At 50.5% G+C, this 26382-nt stretch overlaps 1 long non-coding RNA gene across 1 annotated transcript; it reads left to right on the top strand.

The window, feature by feature from the left end:
* Positions 1 to 621: 621 nt before the first annotated feature.
* LOC138844211 (uncharacterized) lies at positions 622 to 26382 on the top strand. The gene is made up of 4 exons (XR_011379772.1): positions 622 to 835; positions 17611 to 17750; positions 19427 to 24133; positions 25586 to 26382. It is a non-coding gene; the product is annotated as an uncharacterized lncRNA (long non-coding RNA).

The following is a 26382-nucleotide window of genomic DNA, read 5'->3' as shown; positions in this document are numbered from 1 at the left end:
AGCTGTCCTCTGGGGAGTGAACCAGCAGATGGAAGACCTTTCCCTCTCTCGATCTCTGTCTCTCCTTCTCTCTCTGTGTAACTTTGACTTTCTAAATAGATAGATAGTTAGATAACAGGTGATGGGGAGGGTTTGAGTGAGAGAGTGACAGCACCAAGTGTTGTTGAGGTTGTCCTGGCAGGCAATGAGTAGGAGCAGGAAGACCATGAAGGAGACTCTGTCACACAGTAGGAAAGGCTGCAACCTGCAGGGCATGGCCACGGGCAGGAGAGGAGGCACTGGCCTGAGAGCTGCATGGCAGAGGACTTGGTGACCAGCTGGATGTGGGGTGAAGGCAGGAGGCCAGTCTGAGGTTGGCCTTCACATTCCTGCATTCACATCAGGGGACCAGTGGTCCATGGGTGTGGCAGATGTGTGGTGTCAAGCAGCTCTGTGGGTTCTGGTTGGATCCCAGGACAGAGATCTGGCTGCTGGGAGTGATCAGCACATGTACCAAGGGTAGTGAAACCTGTGGGGATGAATACAGTTGTCCAGGTGGATGTTCACAGGCTCAGAGCAGGGCCAGACCACACCCATTGGTCTATGACCTCATCAAGCCCAGCTTCAACTGCAGGAGGCACAGAGGCTGTGAGCAGTGTCTGTCTGGTGGGCAGGCTGCAGGGTTGATGGCCCCTGGGAGCCAGCCCTCCTGCGGGCGTCTGTCCCATGGTTGTCTCCTAGCTCCTCCAGGGAAGCCCATCTCCTGCACAGGGAGCCTCATCTGTCCTGGGTGTCCTGCAGCCATCCTAGGATCCTGGAATTGAACTCTCTTCAGTGGGATTGGCTCATTAACTGGGTAAGTCAATGGGCTTATTTATGCGCAGCCCCTTCCTACTCAGTATCTCCCTGGTACCAAACATGGTCGAGTCAGAAACTCCGCTGCCATAGGCTCTGATCTTGAGTCGGGATCCTGCTGGTTCTCCTGGAACCTTCTGATCCCCTGCTTGGAGCTCAGAGGCAGGCTCTGGCTTGACACTCCGCAGGCTCCTTGGCCTTGGAACCCAATATTGGGGGTGATAGGGTGAGGAGGTGGGGCTTTCAGGTTCTGCCTCTGTGAATGGAACCAGTGAATGGAATCCTAAGAGGCTCGAGGGGGCTTCCTGGCCATGTGCAGGTGCTGTCTGCCCTCCACTCACACCAGGTGAGGACGCTGAGAAGGCACCACCTGCTGGTGATTGTTCTTGGCCTTGCCAGTGTCTAGAACCATGAGCAACAAATTCCTATTGTCTATAAATAAATGGCCAAGTCTTAGGTGTCTTGTTAGAGCAGCCCAGATAGGAAGTTGTTCCTGCAGCTTCTCCTCCCTTGGCCCCGTCCAGGTCCCTTTTTCCCTTTGCCGGGATGTGTGTGTGTGTGTGTGGTGGTGGGGATTCCGCAGCTGCTATGGGGGCCTACAGGAAGTGATCATGTGTTTGGTCACGAAATAGAGAGGAGGATGGGTGGGCACAGGCTCAGTCCAATGAGGAGAATCAGTCAGGAGTCCCCTAACAAGCAAACCCATGTGACCGAAGGACCACTGGGAGGTCTGTCACCTCCCAACACCAGCACCCCAGGGACAAAGATCACCCAAGCCACAGCAGGGGAGCCCCCCGAGACTGAACACACCCGAGTGACCCGTGTCTGAGAGCCTGGAATCTTTAGCAGCAGTCCTCATGGGAGGCACTTGTACTGGCACCCTGGCTACTAACTGAGCTCCAGGCCAAATTCCCGCTGGGGATGTTGTGCTGGAAGTAGTGTCTGGGGCCCACACGCAAGCGGTGAGGAGGACTGGGCTAGGTGGTGCCTGCACAGTGAGCATCACTGGTATTGAGCTGAGTGCTCTTGCTGCCTTGACTTCTTGGGTAATTAAGACCATGGGCATTGGACAGAGAAGGAGCAGGCCAAGTCCATGGCCCTGTGTCACAAGCCGGCCTGGCCCGCCCAGAGTTCTCCACCTTCCACCATTGGGCTGCTCGGTGTCTAAGCGAGGGCTTCCCCAGGCAGGATGCAGATGTAGCCCACAGGGCCCTGCAGGGCCTTGCTGTGCCTTGAGCACCCTGCCAGTCCCCTGGCCATTTCCAACCATACCCTCCGGGCAGCAGGCAGGTGCAGGCTGAGTCTTCCCCACACCTGGTGCAGGAGCCTCAGGTGGGTTCCGTCTGGACTCCACACACAGATTGCTGAGAATCGCCAGGAGGGAGTGGGAGGAGAGGCAGGCGACTGTGATTCAAGTTCAGGTCTGTGCCGGAGCTTAATGGATTTCCCACCGAGGAGCTTCCTACCTCGTGCTGTGAGCGGGAAGACCAGGGAAGGGTTAAACACTTTATTTCCATGGCTTTGCTTGTTCTGGAGAATTAATGGAAGATAAGCTAAAAGTTCATTTATAAGAGTATTAAAGGATAATTATGATGGAGTAAGTGCAGAGGGTCAAAAGGCATTACTATACACAGACTTAGAACACAGGGCCAGGAAAATGGGCTAAAGTGTATTCAGTAATGTGGCACCCTGTGTTTCCCCACAGAAAACACCCCCTCCCCACCCCCTACTCTCTCTGGCTTTTTTTCTATTTTAATTAAAAGTACGGCAATTCAGTCCCTGGCCAGGTCATCTGTAAACTTAGTAATTGATGTCAGGAACTTAAGAGTTTGAGGTAGATCCAAATAGGTGACCTTTTAATAGCAACAAAATAAAAAAGATTTTGTGGAAAATCTGCTTCAATCAGATTAGAGGGAAAGCGGGCAAAGCTGATTACAATCCTGCTAAAGACAGTATTTGGGCAGTGTTTGTTCTAAAACAATAGCATTAATTCTTCCTTAACAAGTACTCTCTGGAGGAAAGCAGTAATCAATGGGAACTCAGTTTGGACTCTCACAGTGCAGTGTCAGACCCAGGAGGAAGGCAAGAGTGAGGGTCAGGGTTGCAAGGTGCTGGAGGCCCCGAGGCTTGGGTTCCTCCTGAGTTTGTTTTGATCTTAAAACATACAAATTAAAAAAAAAAAAACCCAGGTTGCGGTATAGAAGGTTAAACCGCTGCCTGCAATGCCAGCATCCCTTATGAATGCTGATTCAATTCCTGGCTGCTCCACTTCTGATCTGGCTCCCTGCTAAGGCACCTGGGAAGGCAACAGAGAATGGCCCAGATGCTTGGGCCCCTGTGCCCACATGGGAGACTCAGAAGAAGCTCCTGGCTCATGGCTTCAATCTGGCCCAGCTTGCAGCCATTTGGGTAGTGAACCAGCAGATGGAAGATCTCTCTGTGTGTGTCTGTCCCTGTATCTCTCTCTGGAACTCTGCCTTTTAAATAAAATAAATTCTCTCTGTCTCTTACTGTCTGTAACTCTCTCTCTCTCTCTCTGTCTAACTCTGCCTGTCAAAAAAAAAAAGAGTTACTTGAAAACACATAAAATTGGGGAACTACTGCATAATTGTGATTGGGTGTCTGGTGCTCTTGCCAACTCACTAGAAGGACTGAAGCAGAAGAAATACACCATCAGCACAAATTTATAAATATGTGAGCCTAGACTAAATGGCTGTGTGGTCTCGGTTTGTGTTTATGTCTGTGCCCTCATTCTTTAAAACTTGTTTTCTTGTAAAGAATATAGGTGACATGAAGTGCGGCATTTTAAGTGTGTGGATCATTGGCATTAAACATACTATCATTTATGTCCAGAACTTTTCCACCAGCTGGGGAGTGAACTAGCAGATGGAAGATTTTGCTCTCTCTCTCTCAGTATCTCCCTCCCTCTCTCTCTGTAACTCTGACTTTTGAAAATAAATAAATAATATTTCTGAAATCCTTTTTTATGGGTGAATAATATTCCACTGTATGGGTACACCACATTTGTTAACCCATTCGTATGTTGATGGATGCTTGGGTTGAGCCAACCTCTTGGCTACTATTGATAACATTGCTAGAAACTTGGATGTATGAATATCTGTTCTATCCTCGAGTTCAGTTCTGGGCAGACTCAGAGTGGAATTGCTAGATCATGCAGAACTGTTCATTTTGGTTTCCTGAGGGGCTGGCATCCTGTTTTCCACAGTAGTCACCGCACCATACAGTCCCACCAGCAATACACACCATTGCGATTTCTCTACATCTCTGCACACCTTGTGATCTATCATTTATTTATTTTAAAGAGTGGCTGCATTACACAGACTTCTCCAGAGAAACAGAAAGAACAGGATGTATTTGTGTTTGTGTGTACTGTGTGTGTGTTGTGTATGTGTTGAGTTGTGCATGTGTTATGTGTATGTGTGACAGTGAGAAACAAGTGTCTGTTTAAGCCATTTGGTCTACGGTGATTTGTTATTGTAGCCCAAATTGACTGAGACAGATGTAAAATCAACAGTACTTAATATTATGGAATAAGTCTACATCTTATGTCACATGATAAGAGATTAAAAACTCAAAGAAGTGCCAGCATTGTGGCATAGTGGGTTAAGTCGCCACCTGTAATGCAATCCATATGAGATGCCTGTTCAAGTCCTGGATACTCCACTTCCAGTCCAGCTCCCTGCTAAAGAGTCTAGGAAAGCAACAGAAGATGGCCCAAGTACTTGGGCCCCTGCTACCCACGTGGGAAACCTGGAAGAACCCCTGGTTCCTGCTAGTCCAAGGCCTGGCTGTCACCACCATTTGGGGGGTGAACCAGAAAATAGAATCTCTCTCTCTCATTCTCTTTGTAACTCTGCCTTTCAAATAAACAAATATATCTTTAAAAAAAAAATGCCCCAAAGGTGTTTGCTACCTGTGCATGTGTGTGTGCACATATACAGTCATAACCAACAAGGATGACACACTCATGACAATTACAGGCTTTTTAATTTTTTTAAAAAAGATTTTATTTATTTGAAAGTCAGAGTTACACAGAGAGAGAAGGAAAGACATAGAGAGACAGAGAGAGAGGTCTTCCATCTGCTGGTTCACTCCCCAGTTGGCCTCAACGGCTGGAGCTGCACCAATCTGAAGCCAGGAGCCAGGAGCTTCTTCCAGGTCTCCCACACAGGTGCAGGGGCCCAAGGACCTGGGCCATCTTCAACTGCTTTCCCAGGCCATAGCAGAGAGCTGGATCGGAAGTGGAGCAGCCGAGACTCAAAGCAGCACCCACATGGGATGCCGGCACTGCAGGGCAGGGCATTAACCCACTATGCCACAACGCTGGCCTTGGGCATCTTAATATTAAGCTTTCTAAACAATGTTGAACACTGGATGCCTTCCCATTTGTTGGTGTCTTCTTTAATTTCTTTCAATGGCACTTTATAGTCTTCAGTGTACAAGTCTTTAGTTTCTTTAGTTCATTTTGTGTTTTTTTTTTTTTTTTTGGTGTTAGTGTAAATGGATTTTTCTTAATTTCCTTCTCAGATGGTTTAACTTTAGTGTATAGAAATGCGATTGATTTCTGTACATGGAGTTTGTGTCACTAGTTTATTAATTCTCATGGTATTTGTATGTGTGTGAGTGTGTGTAATCTTCAGGTTGGCTACTTCTAGGATGAGGTCATCCCTGAACCAGCCCCTCCTTCCTGAGAGATTATATCGGTTGTAACAGATTCCAGGCCAGGGCTGCTCTTTGGCACAGCAGTTAAAACAATGCTGGGGCCAACGCCGTGGCTCACTAGGCTAATCCTCCGCCTTGCAGCGCCGGCGCACCGGGTTCTAGTCCTGGTCGGGGCGCTGGATTCTGTCCTGGTTGCCCCTCTTCCAGGCCAGCTCTCTACTATGGCCCGGGAGTGCAGTGGAGGATGGCCCAGGTGCTTGGGCCCTGCACCCCATGGGAGACCAGGAGAAGTACCTGGCTCCTGGCTTCCGCAGCAGTGCGCCAGCCGCGGCGGCCATTGGAGGGTGAACCAACGGCAAAAGGAAGACCTTTCTCTCTGTCTCTCTCACTGTCCATTCTACCTGTTAAAAAAAAATAAACAATGCTGGGAAGGCGTGTTTTGTGACACACTGGTTAAGTCACCACTTGGGGGACACCTGCGTCCCATATCCGAGTGCCTGAGTTTCAGTCACGCCTCCGTTTCCAGTCCAGCATTCCTGCTAATGCACACCCTGGGAGGCAGCAGATAATGGTTCAAGTATTTGGGTTTCTGCCTCCTAGTCAGAGACATGAATGGAATTCCTGACTCCTGACTCTGGCCTGGCCCAGCCCCAGTTGTTGCAGGCATTTGGTCAGTGCACCAGTAGATAGAGCGCTCGCTCTCTCTATCTCTCTTTGCCTCCTCCTCATGCCCCAGATCTCTTGTTTTCACACTGCCTTTTTAAAAAAAAAAAAAAAAAGATTTATTTATTTATTTGAAAGTCAGAATAACACAAAGAAGGAGAGAGAGAGAGAGAGAGAGAGAGAGAGGTCTTCCATCCAATGGTTCACTCCCCAGATGGCTGCAACAGCTAGAGCTGTGCCAATCTGAAGCCAGGAGCCAGGAGCTTCTTCCCAGTCTCCCACACCGGTGCAGGGACCCAAGGACTTGGGCCATCTTGCACTGCTTTCCCAGGCCATAGCAGAGAGCTGGATTGGAAGTAGAGCAGCTGGGTCGAGAACTGGCGCCCATATGGGATGCTGGCGCTTCAGGACAGGGATTTAACCTGCTGTGCCACAGCGCTGGCCCCCACTCTGCCTTTCAAATCAATAAAAAAAGACTAAATAAATATTTATTTTTTAAAGGATTAATTTATTTATTTGAAAGGCAGAGTTGCAGAGAGGCAGAGGTAGAGAGACAGAGAGAGAGAGAGAGAGAGAAAGAGAGAAAGAGAGGTCTTCCATCCACTGGTTCGCGCCCCAGATGACCGCAATGGCTGGAGCTGGGCCGATCTGAAGCCAGGAGCCAGGAGCTTCTTCTGGGTCTCCTCTGCACATGGGTACAGGGGTCCTTGGGCCACCTTCTACTGCTTTCCCAGGTCATAGCAGAGATCATAGTGGGATCAGAAGTGGAGCCGCTGGGACTTGAACTGGCGCTCACATGGGATGCTGGCACAGCAGGCAGTGGCTTTACCCGCTACACCACAGCACTGGCCCCTAAATAAGTATTTTACAAGAGGCACCACTTAAGACGCCTACATCCAGGCCGGCGCCGTGGCTCACTCCTCTGCCTGCGGCGTTGGCATCCCATATGGGCGCCGGGTTCTAGTCCTGGTTGCTCCTCTTCCAGTCCAGCTCTCTGCTGTGGCCCGGGAGGCCAGTGGAGGATGGCCCAAGTGCTTGGGCCCCTGCACCCGCATGGGAGACCAGGAGGAAGTGCCTGGCTCCTGGCTTTGGATTGGCGCAGTGAGCTGGCCGTAGTGACCATTTGGGGGCTGAACCAACGGAAGGAAGACCTTTCTCTCTGTCTCTCTCTCTCTGTCTAACTCTGCCTGTCAAAAAAAAAAAAAAAAAAAAAAAAGATGTCCACATCTCATATGGGAATACTTGAGTTTGAGTCCTGACTCTGCCTCCAATGCTAGCTCCCTACTAATAAGCACTTAAGAAACAGCAGGTGATGGCCCAAGTACTCGGGCCCCTAGAGACCAGGATGGAATTCTGGGCTCCTGGCTTCAGCCTGGCCCAACACTGGACATTGTGGTCACTTGGGGAATGAACCAACAGTTGGAAAATCCCCCCCCTTCTCTCTTTCTCTCTCTGTTCCTGTCTGTAACTCTGCCTTTCAAATACATAAATAAATCTTAAAAAAAAAAACACACACACACACACCCCAACACCTGTGGGATTCAAATCTTTCTTTTATCCTGAAAAGTGCTTAGCAAAAATCAGGGCAAATATTTCCTCTCCTCTGCTCTCTCCATCATCTCTTTCAGGAGCTCTGATTAGATGTGAGTTACAACTTCTTCCAGATTCCCTGTCATCTCTTTCTCCATTTTCTCTCACAGTTTCCTCTGCTGGAATCTGCTTTCTTCTTTCAGCTCTGACTTCCTGTTCACGATGTCTACCTCCAGCTGCTGTTGACCTCAGGAAATGAGACTTTATTTCAGTTGTTAAATTTTTTCAAAGAGTTCTATTTTTTAAGATTTATTTATTTATTTGAAAGGCAGAGTTACAGAGAGAGAGAGAGCGAGAATGAGAGAGAGCTTTCATCCATTGGTTCATTCCCCAGATGACCGCAATAGCCAGGGCTGGGACAAGCAGAAGCCAGGACCCAGGAACTCCATCTAGGTCTCACCTGGGCACAGGGGACCAATTCCTTGGTCCATCTTCTATTGCTTTCCTAGGCTCATTGACACCGAGTTGTATCAGAAGTGGAACAGCCAGGACTCGAAACTGCTAGAATGACGGTGTCGCAAGCTGCAGCTTTATCCACTACGACACAATGCCAGCCCCCAAGGAGTTCTATTTTTAAATCACAACTGTTAATTTCTAAAACTTCCTTGACTGTCCATTCTTTTTTTTTTAGATTTATTTTATTTATTTGAAAGACAGAGTTACAGACAGAGGTAGAGCCCGAGAGGGGGGGGGGGGGGAGAGGTCTTCCATCTGTTGGTTCACTCCCCATTTGGCTGCAGCGACCGGAGCTGTGCTGAGCCAAAGCTAGGAGACAGGAGCTTCTTCCAGGTCTTCCACATGGATGCGGGTGCCAAAGGACTTGGGCCATCTTCTACTACTTTCCCAGGTCATAGCAGAGAGCTGGATCAGAAGTGGAGCAGCCAGGACTAGAACTGGTGCCCATACAGGATGCTGGCGCTTCAGGCAGTGATTTTACCTGCTATGCCACAGTGCTAGCCCCTCTAATTTAATTTTTAAAAGTTTTATTTTTCTATTCATTTGAAAGAAAGAATATGGGTGGGTGGGGGGGAGAGACAGACAGACAGACAGACAGAAATTGGAAAGATTGATTCCATCTGCTGGTTCACTCTCCAAATGCTGAAACAGTTGGGGCTGGGCCAGCCTGGAGCCAGGAGCCTAGAGCTCCATCAGGGTCTCCTACTTGGGGCATCATCTGCTGCCTCCCAGGTGAATCAGCAGGAAGCTGGATCAGAAGCAGAGGTGAGACTCAATCCCAGACACGGATACAGGATGCGGGCGTCCCAAGCAGCAGCTTAACCACCACACCACAATGCCTGCCCCAGGTCATTTAATTTTACTGCCATTATTTTATTTTACTGTCTCGGGCTTGGTCAGGGTGCCTTTACCTGAACATTCAATTATCAGGAGATACTATTTTTTTTCCCATCCAGAATAGGGCAAGTGAATGCAGGATTTTTTCAGGATTCTTATCTTAGCATACTGTCAGAAGCAGAAATCAAGATAGTTCTTTGAGACTTTCACTTTTCTCTCCTAATATTTTACAGGTATTTTACCACCATGTAGTTTAAAAGGCTCTATTTTTTCACTTCTGCCTCATTGGTTTACATATTCCTGTTCAATCGGTTTATGTATCATTTAAGTTGTATAATGCACACCACAACAAGTGGCCTAAACAACTTATCGACAACTGGCAGGCATACTGCTTGATTGTTAGGGATGGAAGTAGGGAACCATCTTTGAGAGTGACGATAAGCCTTGGTCATGTGACAGAAATCATACTTCTAGGAGTAGAGGCGATCTCTCCGTTGACAAGAGGTCATTTTAGAGAGCTTTCCTTGTTTGAAAATCTCACAGACCACTAGTAGTTCCTAATGTGTAACAGTACCTTGGTCTTGATCCCCATCTCTATGTACTCTTCCCATCTTGGAGGCTATCAGAAGTCTTACAGGACAATTCTCAACAATGCGGATGCCTTCCCACCCTGAACACCTGCATCCTTTTTTGGCTCAAGAGTGTTATCTGGTCAAATTGGTTAGGTCTCTGCATGGAGTAGGCACAGAGCTTCAGGGAGCTAAGTGCCTCGGGGCAGTCCGTAGTGGATAATGAATGTGAGTTGTCACAGTTATGAGCAATGTTCTACCATCTCCCAGAGGTTTCCAGGAAGGTTGAACCCCAGTTGCCCATGGAGGCTGCCTGATCAGTTACTTGTCCTGGGCTGGATCCCTCCCTGCCTTGAACCACCATTGCCTATCAGGTTCCTGGAATCCTCCCTGAAACAGGCAACTTATACCAAATTCTTGTCTGCTTCCGGGAGTGCCTGCTCAGAGGCAGTTTCAACCCCCTTATCTGTTTCTAGAATTTATTGCCTTTTTACTGAACAATATAAGGCCATTTCTTGATTTAATTATTTTAGACATGCTGTGTGAGGATTTTATTATCTTCTCCTCTTCCTCGTAATTTTTGTTAAACTGATAATATTTACATTATTGTGACTCTCTGGTGTTCTGCAATTCCTGTCCATTGGTTGTGTAACTTTTTGTTTGAGTTCATAATTGCCTCCGTTTTCATTTGCTCTGTTTCCTGGGAATCTCTCACTAATTCTTCCCTGGCCCTCTGACAATCTGCATGGTGACTATTTTTGTATATCGAATAATCTTTCTGAGCCATTGGTCTGTTTTCCTACAAATATGCCCCCTGGAGCCCCCAGCCCTCTCTCCAGCCTAGACTCTGCACAGCTGTCTCGGGGTCTCTCCTTGGACATCCTAGCAGTTCCTTTAGCTTCACTCTTATGGGAGCCCCTGGGGGTTCTTGTGTTCATGCTTTTTCCTTTTTTTGATTTGTGGCTTTTGGTGGAGCACTCCTTTCAAGGGCTTCCTCCAAGAGGGGATTCAGGACAAAACCTTGAGACCTTTTAGGTCTGAAAATGTCCTAATTTCACACTTACTTTACTTCACAGCTGGGCGACAGTTTGGCTGGGTATGAAAGCCTGGGCTGAGAATCCTCGCCCCCCGCCCCGCCCCACCAACTCCTGTGGCTTCCACTGTTGTGTTGGGAAAACCTTTCTGCTCCCTCTCTCTTGGTATTTGGCTCATTTTTCCCTCTCTGAAGACTTTTGGGATCTTTTGTAGTCCCCAGCGTTCCAGTCTCTTGGTGCTGTGCCTTGACATTGGCCTTTTATCATTTGTGTTTCTGGGTGTCTGGTGGGCTGCTTGCCCTTCCCCTCTGGGGCATCTTCTTGTGAATTTTGCTTGGCGATCCCCTCCGTGTCTTCTGGACTCCATGTCTAGGACTCTCATCAGCCGTGCGCTGCACCTCTGAAGTGATTCCTGAACTTTCTCTCCTCTCTCATTGTTCACCTCCCGATTTCTCCTCACCCACTTTCTGAGTGACGTCTTCAGCTTTGTCTTAACCTCCTGCTACTCAGTTACCTTTGTTTTGCCTATTGCATTTTAATCTCTTCTCTATCTTTTCATATTTAAGAATGAGTAGGGTGGGTGTTGTAGCCCAGCAGGTGAAACCAATACTTAGGAAGCCTGTGTCCTATATCAGTGCTGATTTGAGCCTAGTTCATCCGCTTCCTATCCAGTTTCATGCTAATACATCTTGGGAGGCAAAAGATGATGGCTCAAGTACTTGTGACCCTGCACCACATGGGAGACCCAGATAGAGTTCCTGGTTCTTAATTTCTGCCTAGTCCAGCTCTGGCTGTTGTGGCCATTTGGGGAGTGAAACAGCAGATGGAAGTGTGCCCTCTTTATCTCTTCCTCTGTCATTCCACTTTTCAAGTAAAATAAATAAATAAACATTAAAAAGAAACAAAGAATGAGTAACCAAAAAAGCATAGGGAAGCTCTGTGTGAGTGTGTGACTGCAAACATGCAAGTGTTCATGAGAGGGTATGAGTGTGTAACTATGTATGTGTGTGAGTGTCTGTGGAGGTGAGAGTGCATGTGTGAGTGTGATGGGCTGTGTGAGTGTATGAGTGTGTGCATGTATATGAGATAGTGTGTATGAGTGCATCTGTGTATGTGTGTTTCTGTGGAAATGGCATGTGTGAGTGTGATGGGCTGTGTGAGTGTAGTGTGAGCGTATGAGTGTGTGCATGTATATGAGAAAGGTGTGTATGAGACTGTGACTGTATGTATGTGTCTGTGGAAGTGTGACTGCATGTGTGTGATGGGCTGTGTGAGTGTAGTGTGAATGTATGAATGTGCACAATGTATATGATAAGGTGTGTGTGTGTATGTGTGTTTTTGTGGAAGTGTGAGTGCATGTGTGAGTGTTATGGGCTTGTGAGTGTATGAGTGTGTGCATGTATATGAGATGGTGTGTATGAGTGTGTGACTGTGTATGTGTGTGTCTGTGGAAGTGTGAGTGCATGTGTGAGTGTGATGGGTTGTGTGAGTTTCATGTGAGTATTTGAGTGTGTGCATGTATATAAGATGGTGTGTATGAGTGTGCATCTGTGTATGTGTGTTTCTGTGGAAGTGGCATGTGTGAGTGTGATGGGCTGTGTGAGTGTAGTGTGAGTGTATGAGTGTGTGCATGAGTGTATAAGTGTGTGCATGTGTACATGTATATGAGAAAGGTGTGTATGAGTGTGTGACTGTGTATGTGTGTTTTTGTGGAAGTGTGAGTGCATGTGTGAGTGTGGTGGGGTGTGTGAGTGTAGTATCAATATATGAGTGTGCACATGTATATGAGATGGTGTGTAAATGAGCATGCAAATGTGTACACGTGGGAGTGTGAGAGTTTAAATGAGTGTGAGAAAATGTGTGTGTGCATGTGTGTATGTGCCAGTGTGTAAGTGTAAGTTTATATAAGTGTGTGTGAGAGAATGTGTGTATTGTGAGTGTGTGTGGATGCATGCAAATGTGTAGATGTGTGTCTGTGAATGAATGTGGCAGTGTGTGTTCATGTGATTGTGTGTGACAGAATGTGCGAGTATGTGCATGTGAGTGTATAAGAGTGTATGTTCATGTGAAAGAAGGAATGTATGTGCACACACGTGTGTTAGAGTATATATGTGTATAAGCATGTGTGTGCAAATGTGTGGATGCGTGTGAGGGAATACACGTGCATGCATGTGTATGTGTGCATGTGTACGAGTGAATGTGTGTGAGCATCCATGAGAGCCTGCGTTCATGTGAGTGTGTGAGACAGCATGTGAGCGTGCGCATGCGTGTGTGAGTGCGCGATGGGGCTGCTTGTCACCTGGTTAGTTCCCCTGCAGGTAACTGGCACTTGCACGACTGCCCCTCGGACACATTCCTGGTTAGGCTTCTCCAGAGAAAAGACCTGGCTTCCAGAGGACCCCGGGCAGGAAGGGGCGGCCCCAGGCACCCCCTCATTCCTGCTGCAGACTTGGCCCTGCGCTCCAGGCCCCATCCTGCCTTCCCTGGAATGTAGGGGTCCATTCCAGGCCTTCCCGGGGCCCCTGTGGCTCGCACAGCCCAGGTCATCCGTGTCCCCTCTGCAGGCATGCAACTCCTTCCCGCTCTGCCCCTGTTTTCTGTCTTTGGATTTCTGTCGACTTTCAGGTCTGCTGCGGCCTCCTCTCCCGTTTTCCTGGCCTTTGCAGATTGTACATTTACCCTTTTCCCTTCCCTTTGGCAAGATTTGGGGGACGCACGGCCAACAGAAACCACCATTCACGGTGCTCCGTTTAGCTGTGTGTCCCTGATTCCTGTTTCAACAGTCACATCAGAACCAATCGAGGGAATTTACTGTTGTTTTCATGTATCCTCTCAAGAAATGACCTTCAAGTTGTTCTCAGCATTTTGTCCTTAGGGCAAATGCTTCAATGAACCTCCATTTAAATCGAATTGGTTTTTTATTGTTGTTTTGCATTTTTTTTTTTACTGCAGTGAAGTCATTTCCTGGAGGGAAAGTCGCAGGAGGGAGCTATTTATTACCCCAATGTCTGCATAGGGTGTCTGTACTTGTTGATCTGACTCACAGCTGAGCTCACCTGAGGACGTCCGTGGGTGGCCCCAGTTCCGTTTGTCACAAATGTCCTCTGTACCTGGCTGAGCACAGGGCAGGGCATTTCTGGGGAAGCCCCCAGTTTTCAGGAAATATGGGGTTGTGATGGCGATGTGGCCGCAGAAAGGAAGGAACAGGTGCGTGGATGAGGCGGGGCCCCTGTGGGGACATTTAGTCACTGGTCACTGACAGGGGACATCTGTCGCCGCTGCTCAGCAGTCCCGGGATGACAATATGCTCTCGGCCTCGTAATCACATGAAAAATACCACTTTTGTAGAGCTTGTTGCAAATCCTAATATTTTATTACAGAAATCCCAGGCAAATCCCTCAGTAAAGGGGGAATTATTGTTAACACGCAGCTGGAAAGCAAAAAATAAACGAGAGAAAAAAACTGAAGCCGGATGCTAAATAATCACCAGTGTGTGGCCCTGTGGACACAGGACAGGCAGGCCACAGAGCATGGCTGCACAGCTCCGGGCAGGGGTCTTCCACAAAGCACGCGGGACCCACAGCCTGGCCCTTCCCTGCCTGCCCTGCCCCTCCATCCCTGCCTGTTGCTTCCTTTTTTTGTCCCAAGATGGAAACAGGAACCATGACTGGCCCCAGGTCAGCAGTAAGGACACCCGTGGATGTCCTTGGCCCTGGCTCCCCATTTGGGAGCTGCTGCAGGCTGCGGGCCGGGAGATTTCAGACGGAGGAAGGGATCAGTCGTTGGGCTTCCCTTTGCTTTTCTGGAAGTTTTCCTTGGTGTTATGAGTGGGGGACTTTTTCCTCCTAGTAATTGCAGTAACTATGTTTCTATGAAGGTGCACCTTTTTACAAAAGTTTTATTTAGGAGGGAGGGGGGGAGAGAGAGAGAGAGAGAGAGAGAGAGAGAGAGAGATCCCCAAAGCAGAGCTGGGACTGCAACATTCAGTTCCGCAAGTTCCACCTGTAACAGTCCCGCAGCCTTAGCCCTAGTAGCCACTTGCCTGGGGTGTTTCCCTGGAGGTGGAGCCTGAGGCAGGGGTTTGGTGCCTGGGGTTTATTGAGGTGAAGGAAGTGGGGCACAGAGACTAGGTGGGGGAGAGAAGGGGATGATGAGCAAAGGACCTGGGGCACCAACCGTACCACAGGGAGTCCCAACTTGAGGAAGGGGCTCATGGGTCTCCCTCAGCCTGCTGTGGGGGGAAGCTGGGATCTCCGAGCAATTGGAGCCTGGTGCACCCCCTCCCCCAACCCCATCAGCTTTCCAGGGAAGGACACCCCCTGGGTCTGTAGCCACAGCTCCCATGGCACCTGCAAGAGGCAGGTGGAGAGGCACCAACCCTACAGCTGTTCTTTCCTACAGCTGAATATGTAATATACACAAAGTAGTCTGCCTGCCCAGCCTTCTCTGTGGGGGAAGGGGCTTGCTGAGCCCACAGCCAGGGGCCTTGCAGATAAAGATGAAAATTTTACCTTTGCTTTGGCCAAGCAGTATTCTATTTGCATGTGAAAAGAATCTGCATGTTCAAGTGAGTTTTTATCTTATGCTTCTTTCAATACTCATTGAGGCTTGTCAGGGAAATATTTTCATGTAGTACTGCAAAAAGAACCCTGGAAATCCATAAAATACCAAACCAAAGCCCTACCTATTTTTATTTTTTTTATTTTTTTTTATTTTTTGACAGGCAGAGTGGACAGTGAGAGAGAGAGACAGAGAGAAAGGTCTTCCTTTGCCATTGGTTCACCCTCCAATGGCCGCCACGGCCGGCGCGCTGCGGCCGGCGCACCGCGCTGATCCGATGGCAGGAGCCAGGAGCCAGGTGCTTTTCCTGGTCTCCCATGGGGTGCAGGGCCCAAGGACCTGGGCCATCCTCCACTGCCCTCCCTGGCCACAGCAGAGAGCTGGCCTGGAAGAGGGGCAACTGGGACAGAATCCGGCGCCCCGACCGGGACTAGAACCCGGTGTGCCGGCGCCGCAAGGCGGAAGATTAGCCTAGTGAGCCGCGGCGCCGGCTCCCTACCTATTTTTCAAGTTGGACACATGCCTCCTGCTGTCACAGTTTCTCTGCTCTTTGGCTCAGGGAGCATGCATGGAATGTCCTGGAACTAATGCATTTAACAGCAATTGTTAACACCCATTCTGTAAGCCCGGATTAAAGGGCACTCCTACCAGAAGAACATATACTGCATACATGTGCAGGATAAACGTCCTCCTAAAACATAATCTAGGAATCAATTTGCTGAATTTGAGAAAACCAGCTTCCTTTGGGCAGGATTAATTCCTCCTCTCGGATGCAGAGTCTGGGCTAAATCTGTCAGAAACATAACCATTAAGTCATTTCCTATGCATGTGTTTATGTAGGTGTATCTGTTTCCCTGTCCACCTGCCATACATTTTATTTCTAAGGTACTTTAAGACGACATATAAACTGAAAATGGATCACATGCACTTTTATTTTTGTTCAGAGCTGCCAGAAATATTTCTAAAAGGTACACACGCCAATTTTTAACTCTTTTTTTTAAAAAAAAAAAAAAGCATTTATTTGTTTGAGAAGCAGAGTTACAGACAGAGGGAGAGACAGAAAGGGAGGTCTTCCATCTGCTGGTTCACTCCCCAATTGGCTGCAATGGCTGGAGCTGTGCCAATCCGAAGCCAGGAGCCAGGAGCTTCTTCCGGGTCTCCCACATGTATACAGAGGCCCAGGGACTTGGGCCATCTTCTACTGCTTTCCTAGGCCACAGCAGAGAGCTGGATCAGAAGTGGAGCAGCCAGGACATGAACCCATACGGCGCCCATATGGGATGCTGACATTGCAGGTAGCGGCTTTACCCGCTACGCCACAGTGTGGGCTTTAAACAAATAATTTTTAAAAATACACTGTTTCCAGTCCCACCCATGTCTTCATGTGAACAGGGTATTTCAATGTTCCACATATGAAAAATGAAAAATAAGTGGGCTTAGCCCACTGTGCCACAACATTGACCCCCAAATAAATCTTTTTTTAAAGAGAGAGAATTAGAGAATGTCAAGGAAATCTGCAGCACACAGAGATTAAAACAAGGAAAAGCTGAAAGATGGAAAATAACAATGTGAGGTCTGAAAGACATGGGGGATAGAATGAAAAAGTCCAACATCAGAATAACCTGAGTTCAATAGGAGAGAATAGAGGGAAGGAGTTGTGGCAATTTAAAAAATAAATAAAAAATAAAATAGGGGCTGGCGCCATGGCACTGTAGGTTAATCCTCCACCTGCGGCGCCAGCATTTGATATGGGTGCCGGTTCTAGTCCCGGCTGCCCCTTTTCCAGTCCAGCTCTCTGCTATGGCCTGGAAAAGCAGTAGAAGATGGCCCGAGTCCTTGGGCCCCTGCACCCACGTGGGAGACCAAGAAGAAGCTCTTGGCTCCTGGCTTCAGATTGGTGCAACTCCGGCTGTTGTGGCCATTTGGGGAGTGAATCAGTCGAGGGAAGACCTTTCTCTCTGTCTCTCCCTCTCACTGTCTATAAATCTAACTCTCAAATAAAATAAATAAAACCTTAAACAAAAAAGATAAAAATCCAGGTGCCAGCACTGTGGCTCAGCAGGTTAAATCACTGCCTGCCTGTGACACTGGTATCCCATATGGGAACCAGTTCAAGTCCCGGCTGCTCTACTGCTGATACAGCTCTCTGCTAATGCTCCTGGGAAGCAGCAGAAGATGGTGCAAGTGCTTGGCCCCTGCCACTCATGTGGGAGACCCAGATGGAGTTCCAGGCTCCTGGTTTCAGCTCGGGGCCAGCTCTGGCTGTTGTAGCCAACTGCAGAGTGAATCAGTGGATAGAAGCTTTCTCTTTCTCTGTCTCTCCCTTCCTCTCTGTAACTCTGCCTTTCAAATAAATAACACAAGTTGTTTTTTTTTTTTTTAAGATAAAAACCGGATAAATTCTCAGGATACATGGAAGATAGCAAACCCCAGCCCCAGAAGCTTCAGTGAACTCCCAGCAGCAGGAGGAGTTTGTAACAAAAGCATGAGAAGAGCTGGAGCAGAAACTACCTGGGAACGGAAGGTTTGATCTTCATTGCGCCTCCAGGAACAGAATGTCTCAGTGCGTGCCATTCTCTGGGGAATGGACTTGGAACAGAGGCAGCCTGCTTGCTACAGGGGTCCTTTCCTGCCTCTCGACCTCAGGTCACCGGGATAGGCACATGGCTCCTATTCCCTCTGTGCTCAGGCAAGTGCTGGGCCCCCACAGGCAGCCACCAGGCCAGCCCAGGACCCTGTGCCTGGGTGTGTGGACTGCTCAGAGCTTGAGAGAGGAATTTGGGTGGAATGATGGATATGGAGGGTGAACCTACTTAACCCTGGGAAGAGAGGGGGAGGCAGGGACACATGGAAAGCTGAGATAGGGACTGGGGTTTGCTGGGGTTCAGTCACAGGAGGAGCTGGGGGAGCAGGTGTTGCCATCAGGTCCTCCTCGCAGGTACTTGAACTTCAGGCCTGACCCGTGCACTCCTGGGCTAAGCAGGTTCTCAGGCAGGGTAGCAGGCTCTTTGGCAGGTAACTGTGGGTGTGTTGAGAGCTATCTACAGAGGCTGCAGGTGGCAATGGACAGGCAGAGTGGCAGGTGCCTGGGAGGAAGCTAAGGGGCCAGGCAGAGTGGCAGGTGCCTGGCAGGGAGCTGATGGGGTGCTAAGTGCAGAAGCAGGAGCAAACACCACCTGCAATGGGGTCAACACGGGCATCTGTGTCCCGAGGTGTGTACTGGGGGGGGCAGTGAAACATGGCAGGAACCTGAGGGAGTTGCGCTCACAGTGGCCCCCAGCCTCAGCGACTACTTGTGACCTGGGAGAGGGACCACATTCACTTCTTTTTTTTTTTTTTTTTTAAGATTGATCTATTTGTTTGTTTGTTTGAGAGATAGAGCCACAGAAAGAGAGGGAGAGGTCTTCCATCTGCTGGCTCACCCCTTAAATGGTTGCAATGGCCATAGCTGGATGGATTCAAAGCCAGGAACCAGGAGCTTCCTCCAGGTCCCCCATGGAGGTGCAGGGGCACAAACACTTGGGCCAATTTCCACTGCCCTCCCAGGCCATAGCAGAGAGCTGGTTTGGAAGAGGAGTAGCCAGGACACAAACTGGTGCCCACATGGGATGCCAGTGCTGCAGTCAGAGGCTTAGCCCACCACGCCACAGTGCCAGCCCCCATATTCACTTCTTTTTTTTTTTTTTCACATTCACTTCTAACCATCAACATTATCATTGGCCCCAGTCACTGACAGAAAACCTAACCTTGCTTCAACACCAGGAAGGAAGCCTGATGCCTCCTGCAGCCCCTTAGCCACACCTCCAAAGTTCAGCTCCATCAGCTCCTTCTCACCCTGGCTGACCAGCACACCTGCTTCCATCTGCCATGGCCCCCTCTTGCACTTGGGAGACCATGCAAAACTTTTGTGGTCACAGCTCACTCATAACCTTCTCTGCCCTGTGTGGGGGTACTCAACATGGGTGTTGGACCCTGTGTCCTCACCTGAGTTGAACTTGGACCTAGGCTTCCTTTGATGTACAGCTGGGACTTAACATGGAGGGTGGCCCTGAGCTCTTTTTGATGGGTTAAGGAAGAGGGAAGGAGAGAGGAGGCAAGAAAAGAGAGATGGCTATGAGGTTGGAGGGGGAATGGAAGTATGCATAGACTTTGGGGTCAAATATTACCAGGAGCCTACCCTGGATTTATCCATTCCCCCAGGACCTGAAAAGAGGAGACCACCCTTGGGTCCTGGGAACAACCACAGAACCTGTGACCCATGCACAGGGCATGTGACCAACGATGCGGAGCGTGACCAGCCACAGGGCATGTGACCAACCATGGGAAGTCTGACCAACCACGGGGAGTCTGGAAAACAACAGGGAGTGTGACCAACCCACGGGAAGAGAAGAAAACCCACAAGGAGTATGACCAACCATGGGGAGTCTGGAAAACCACAGGGAGTCTGACCAACCCACAGGGAGTGTAACCAACCATGGGGACAATGACCAACCACGGGGAGTGTGACCAACCCACAGGGAGTGTGACCAACCACAGGGAGCGTGACCAACCCACAGGGAGTGTGACCAACCACGGGGAGTGTGACCAACCACTAGGAGTGTGACCAACCACAGGGCATGCGACCAACCATGGGAATTGTGACCAACCACAGGGAGTGTAACCAATCATGGGGACAGTGACCAACCACGGGGAGTGTGACCAACCCACGGGGAGTGTGGCCAACCACAGGGAGTGTAACCAACCATTGGGACAGTGACCAACCACGGGGAGTGTGACCAACCCACGGGGAGTGTGGCCAACCACAGGGAGTGTAACCAACCATTGGGACAGTGACCAACCACGGGGAGTGTGACCAACCACAGGGCATGCGACCAACCATGGGAATTGTGACCAACCATGGGGAGTCCGGAAAACCACAGGGAGTGTGACCAACCCACAGGGAGTGTGACCTACCCACAGGGAGTGTAACCAACCATGGGGACAGTGACCAACCACAGGGAGTGTGACCTGCCCACAGGGAGTGTGACCAACCACAGGGAGTGTGACCAACCACAGGGAGCGTGACCAACCCACAGGGAGTGTGACCAACCACGGGGAGTGTGACCAACCACTAGGAGTGTGACCAACCACAGGGCATGCGACCAACCATGGGAATTGTGACCAACCATGGGGAGTCCGGAAAACCACAGGGAGTGTGACCAACCCACAGGGAGTGTGACCTACCCACAGGGAGTGTAACCAACCATGGGGACAGTGACCAACCACAGGGAGTGTGACCTGCCCACAGGGAGTGTGACCAACCACAGGGAGTGTGACCAACCACAGGGAGCGTGACCAACCCACAGGGAGTGTGACCAACCACGGGGAGTGTGACCAACCACTAGGAGTGTGACCAACCACAGGGCATGCGACCAACCATGGGAATTGTGACCAACCACAGGGAGTGTAACCAATCATGGGGACAGTGACCAACCACGGGGAGTGTGACCAACCCACGGGGAGTGTGGCCAACCACAGGGAGTGTAACCAACCATTGGGACAGTGACCAACCACGGGGAGTGTGACCAACCCACGGGGAGTGTGGCCAACCACAGGGAGTGTAACCAACCATTGGGACAGTGACCAACCACGGGGAGTGTGACCAACCACAGGGCATGCGACCAACCATGGGAATTGTGACCAACCATGGGGAGTCCGGAAAACCACAGGGAGTGTGACCAACCCACAGGGAGTGTGACCTACCCACAGGGAGTGTAACCAACCATGGGGACAGTGACCAACCACAGGGAGTGTGACCTGCCCACAGGGAGTGTGACCAACCACAGGGAGTGTGACCTACCCACGGGGAGTGTGACCAACCACAGGGAGTGTAACCAATCATGGGGACAGTGACCAACCACGGGGAGTGTGACCAACCCATGGGGAGTGTGGCCAACCACAGGGAGTATAACCAACCATGGGGACAGTGACCACGGGGAGTGTGACCAACCATGGGGAGTGTGACCAACCACTAGGAGTGTGACCAACCACAGGGCATGCGACCAACCATGGGAAGTGTGACCAACTATGGGGAGTCTGGAAAACCACAGGGAGTGTGACCTACCCACAGAGAGTGTAACCAACCACAGGGAGTGTGACCTACCCACAGGGAGTGCGACCAACCACAGGGAGTATAACCAATCATGGGGACAGTGACTAACCACAGGGAGTGTGACCAACCATGGGAATAGTGACCAACCCACAGGGAGTGTGACCAACCCACGGGGAGTATAACCAACCCACGGAGAGTGTGACCAACCACGGGGACAGTGACCAACTCACAGGGAGTGAAGAAAACCCACAGGGAGTATGACCAACCACTAGGAGTGTGACCAACCATGGGGACAGTGACCAACCCAAAGGAAGGGTGACCAACCAGGGGGAGTAGGACCAACCATAGGTAGTGTGACCAAGAATGGCGAGTGTGACCAAGCCATGGGGAGTGAAGAAAACCCACAGGGAGTATGAACAACCACTAGGAATGGGACCAACCACAGAGCATGCAAGCAACCATGGCAAGTGTAACCAACCATGGGGAGTGTGACCAACAGGGAGTAAGAACAACAAGGGGACTGTGACCAACCATGGGGAGAGTGAACAACCACTGGGAGTGTGGCAAACCACAGGGTGTGACCACCATAGGGAGGGTGACCAACCACAGGGCATGAGACCACCATGGGGAGTGCAACCAACCATGGTGAGTGTGACCTACCAGAGGGTGTTCGACCACCATGGGAATGTGACCAACCACAGGGGGTGTGACCAAACAGGGACTGTGGCCAACCATGGGGAGTGTGACCAAACACTGAGAGTGAGCACTACTGGGAGTGCAACCAACCACAGGGAGTGTGACCACCCATGGCGAGTGTGATCAACCATGGAGCTTGTGACCACCATGGGGAGTATGACCAACTGTGGTGAGTGTGACCAACCACAGGATGTGTGACAACAAGGGGGGTGTGACCAAACAGGGACTGCGGCCACACTTGGGGAGTGTGACCAAACACTGAAAGTGTGAGCCACTACTGGGAGTGTGACCAACCACAGGGCATACCCTCCATGGGGAGTATAACCAACCATGGTGAGTGTGACCAACCACAGGGCATGAGACCTCCATGGGGAGTGCAACCAACCATGGCAAATGTGACCTACCAGAGGGCATTCGACCACTATGGGAATGTGACTATCCACAGGGGGTGTGACCCACCAGGGGGGTGTGACCAAACAGGGACTGTAGCCAACCAAGGGGAGTGTGACCAAACACTGAGAATGTGAGCAACTACTGGGAGTGTGACCAACCACAGGGAGTGTGACCACCCATGGCGAGTGTACCAACCACAGGACATGACCCATGATGGGGAGTGTGACCAACCGTGGTGGTGTGACCAACCACAAGGCATGAGACTACCATGGGGAGTGTGACCAACCATGACGAGCATGAGCAACAAAGGAGGGAGTGAACACAACAAGGAGTTGACCAATTATGGACAGTATGACAAACCATGGGGAGTGTGACCACCACAGGGTATGTGACCAGCCAGGGGTGTGTGACCAAACAGGGACTGTGGCCAACTATGGGGAGTGTGACCAAACACTGAGAATGTGAGCCACTACTGAGAATGTGACCAATCACAGCGAGTGTTACCAACCATGGCAAGTGTGATCAACCCCAGGCATGTGACCACCCATGGCGAGTGTGACCAACCACAGGGCATGTGACCAACCATGGGGGTGTGACAAAACAGGGACTGTGGCCAACCATGGGGAGTGTGACCAAACACTGAGAGTGGGAGCCACTACTCGGAGTGTGACCAACCACAGGGAGTGTGACCAACCACAGGCCTGTGACCACACATGGGGAGTTGACCAACCACAGTGAGTGTGACCAAGCATGTGAAGACTGACCAACCACGGGGAGAATGACCAACCATGGTGAGTGTGACCAACCACAGAGCATGTGTCCACCATGGGGAGTATGACCAACCATGGTGAGTGTGACCAACCACAGGTCATGAGACCACCATGGGGAGTGTGACTAACCCTGACCAACAAATGAGGGTGTGAACATGACAAGGAGTTGACCAATTATGGACAGTATTACAAACCATGGGGAGTGTGACCACATCAGGGTGTGTGACCAACCAGGGGGGTTTGACCAAACAGGGACTGTGGCCACCTATGGGGTATGTGACCAAACACTGGGAGTGTGAGCCACTACTGGGAGTTTGACCAACCACAGGGAGTGTGACCACCCATGGCGAGTGTGACCAACCACAGGATGTGTGACAACCAGGGGGGTGTGACCAAACAGGGACTCTGGCCAACCCTGGGGAGTATGACCAAACACTGACAGTGTGAGATCTACTGGGAGTGAGACAAACCATGGTGTGTGTGACCAACCACAGGCGTGTGAACACCCATGGGGTGTGTGACCAATAATAGCGAGTATGACCAACCACAGGGCATGTGACTACCATGGGGAGTGTGACCATTGTGGAGAGTGTGACCAACCACAGTGCGTGTGACCAAGCAGAGGGTATGACCAAACACTGAGAGTGTGAGCCACTACTAGGAGTTTGACAACCACAGGGAGTTTGACCAACCATGGTGAGTATGACCAACAAGAGGGAGTGTGACCACCCATGGTGAGTGTGACCCACCACAGAGCATGTGACCACCATGGGGAGTATGTCCAACCTGGTGAGTGTGACCAACTACAGGGTGTGTGACAACAAGGGGGGTGTGACCAAACAGGGACTGTGGCCAACCAAGGGAACTGTGACCAAACACTGAGAGTGGGAGCCACTACTTGGAATGTGACAAACCACAGGGAGTGTGACAAACCATGGTGAGTGTGACCAACCACAGGTCATGAGACCACCATGGGGAGTGTGACCAACCATGATGAGTGTGTCCAACAAAGGAGGATGTGAACATGACAAGGAGTTGACTAACTATGGACAGTATGACAAACCATGGGGAGTGTGACCACCACAGGGTATGTGACCAACCGGGGGGGTTTGACCAAACAGGGACTGTGGCCAACCATGGTGTGTGTGACCAAACACTGAGAGTGTGAGCCACTACTGGGAGTTTGACCAACCACAGGGAGTGCGACCACCCATGGCGAGTGTGACCAACCACAGGGTGTGTGGAACAAGGAGGGTGTGACCAAACAGGGACTCTGGCCAACCATGGGGAGTGTGACCAAACACTGAGAGCAAGAGAACTACTGAGAGCGAGACAAACCATGGTGTGTGTGACCAACCACAGGCGTGTGAACACCCATGGTGTTCACACATGTGAACAGTGAGTATGACCAACCGCGTATGACCACCATGGGGAGTGTGACCAACCACAGCAAGTATGAGCACACATGGGAAGTGAGACCAACCACGGGGAGAGTGACCAACCATGGCGAGTGTGACCACTACAGAACATGAGATCACCATGGCGAGTGTGACCAACAACAGAGCATGTGACCAAGCAGGGGGAGTGACCAAACACTGAGAGTGTGAGCCACTACTGGGAGTTTGTGACAACCACAGGGAGTGTGACCAACCATTGTATGACCAACCACAGGGTGTGTGACAACAAGGGATCTGTGCCCATGGGGAATGTGACCAAACACTGAGAGTGTGAGCCACTACTGGGGGTGTGACCAACCACAGGGAGTGTGACAAACCATGGTGAGTGTGACCAACCACAGGACATGAACAGCCATGGGGAGTGTGACCAACCATGGCAATGTGACCAACCATAGGTTGTGTGACTGCCACTACTGGGAGTTTGAAACCACAGGGAGTGTGACCAACAATGGCAAGGGTGACCAACCACAGGCGTGTGACCAAGCATGGGTAGTCTGATGAACCACAGGGAGAGTGACCAACCATGGGGAGTGTGACCAACCATGGCGTGTATGACCTACCACAGGGCATTCAACCACCATGGGAATGTGACTAACCACAGGGGCTGTGACCCTCCACAGGGGTGTGACCAAACAGGGATTGTGGCCAACCACGGGGAGAATGAGCAAACACTGAGAGTGAGTAACCACTGGGAGTTTGACCAATCACAGGGAGTGTGACCACCCATAGTGAGTGTGACCAACCACAGAGCAGGTGACCACCATGGGGAGTATGACCAACCGAGGCGAGTGTGACCAACCACAGGGTGTGTGACAACAAGGGGGGGTGTGTCCAAACAGGTACTATGGCCAAGCATAGGGACTGTGACCAAACACTGAGAGTGTGACCAACCACGGGGAGTGTGACCTACTACAGGGAATGTGACCAACCGTGGCAATGTGACCAACCACAGGGCATGAGACCACCATGGGGAGTGTGACCAACCATGGTGGTGTGACCAACAACAGGGCGTGTGACCACCATGGGGAGTGTGACCAACCATGATGAGCATGACCAACAAAGGAGGGTGTGAACACAACAAGGAGTTGATCAATTATGGACAGTATGACAAACCATGGGGAGTGTGACCACCACAGGGTATGTGACCAGCCAGGGGTGTGTGACCAAACAGGGACTGTGGCCACCCATGGGGTGTGTGACCAAACACTGAGAGTATGAGCCACTACTGGGAGTTTGACCAACCACAGGGAGTGCAACCACCCATAGCGAGTGTGACCAACCACAGGGTGTGTGGAACAAGGAGGGTGTGACCAAACAGGGACTCTGGCCAACCATGGGGAGTGTAACCAAACACTGAGAGCATGAGAACTACTGAGAGCGAGACAAACCATGGTGTGTGTGACCAACCACAGGCGTGTGAACACCCATGGGTGTGTGACCAACAACAGTGTGTATGAACAACCACAGGGCATAAGACCACCCATGAGGAGTGTGACCAACCACAGCGAGTGTGACCAAGCATGGGAAGTGAGGCCAACCACGGGGTAAGTGACCAACCATGGCGAGTATGACCAACTACAGGGCATGAGACAGCCATGGGGAGTGTGACCAACCGTGGTATGTGTGACCAACCACAGAGCGTGTGACCAAGCAGGGAAAGTGACCAAACAGGGACTATGGCCATCCGTGGGGAGTGTGAGCAAACACGGAGTTTGAGACACTACTGGGAGTTTGACCAACCACAGAGAA

This window comes from Oryctolagus cuniculus, chromosome 11 (assembly GCF_964237555.1).
Source record: "Oryctolagus cuniculus chromosome 11, mOryCun1.1, whole genome shotgun sequence".
Taxonomy (NCBI): domain Eukaryota; kingdom Metazoa; phylum Chordata; class Mammalia; order Lagomorpha; family Leporidae; genus Oryctolagus; species Oryctolagus cuniculus.
This window is presented reverse-complemented; position numbering and strand designations above follow the sequence as displayed.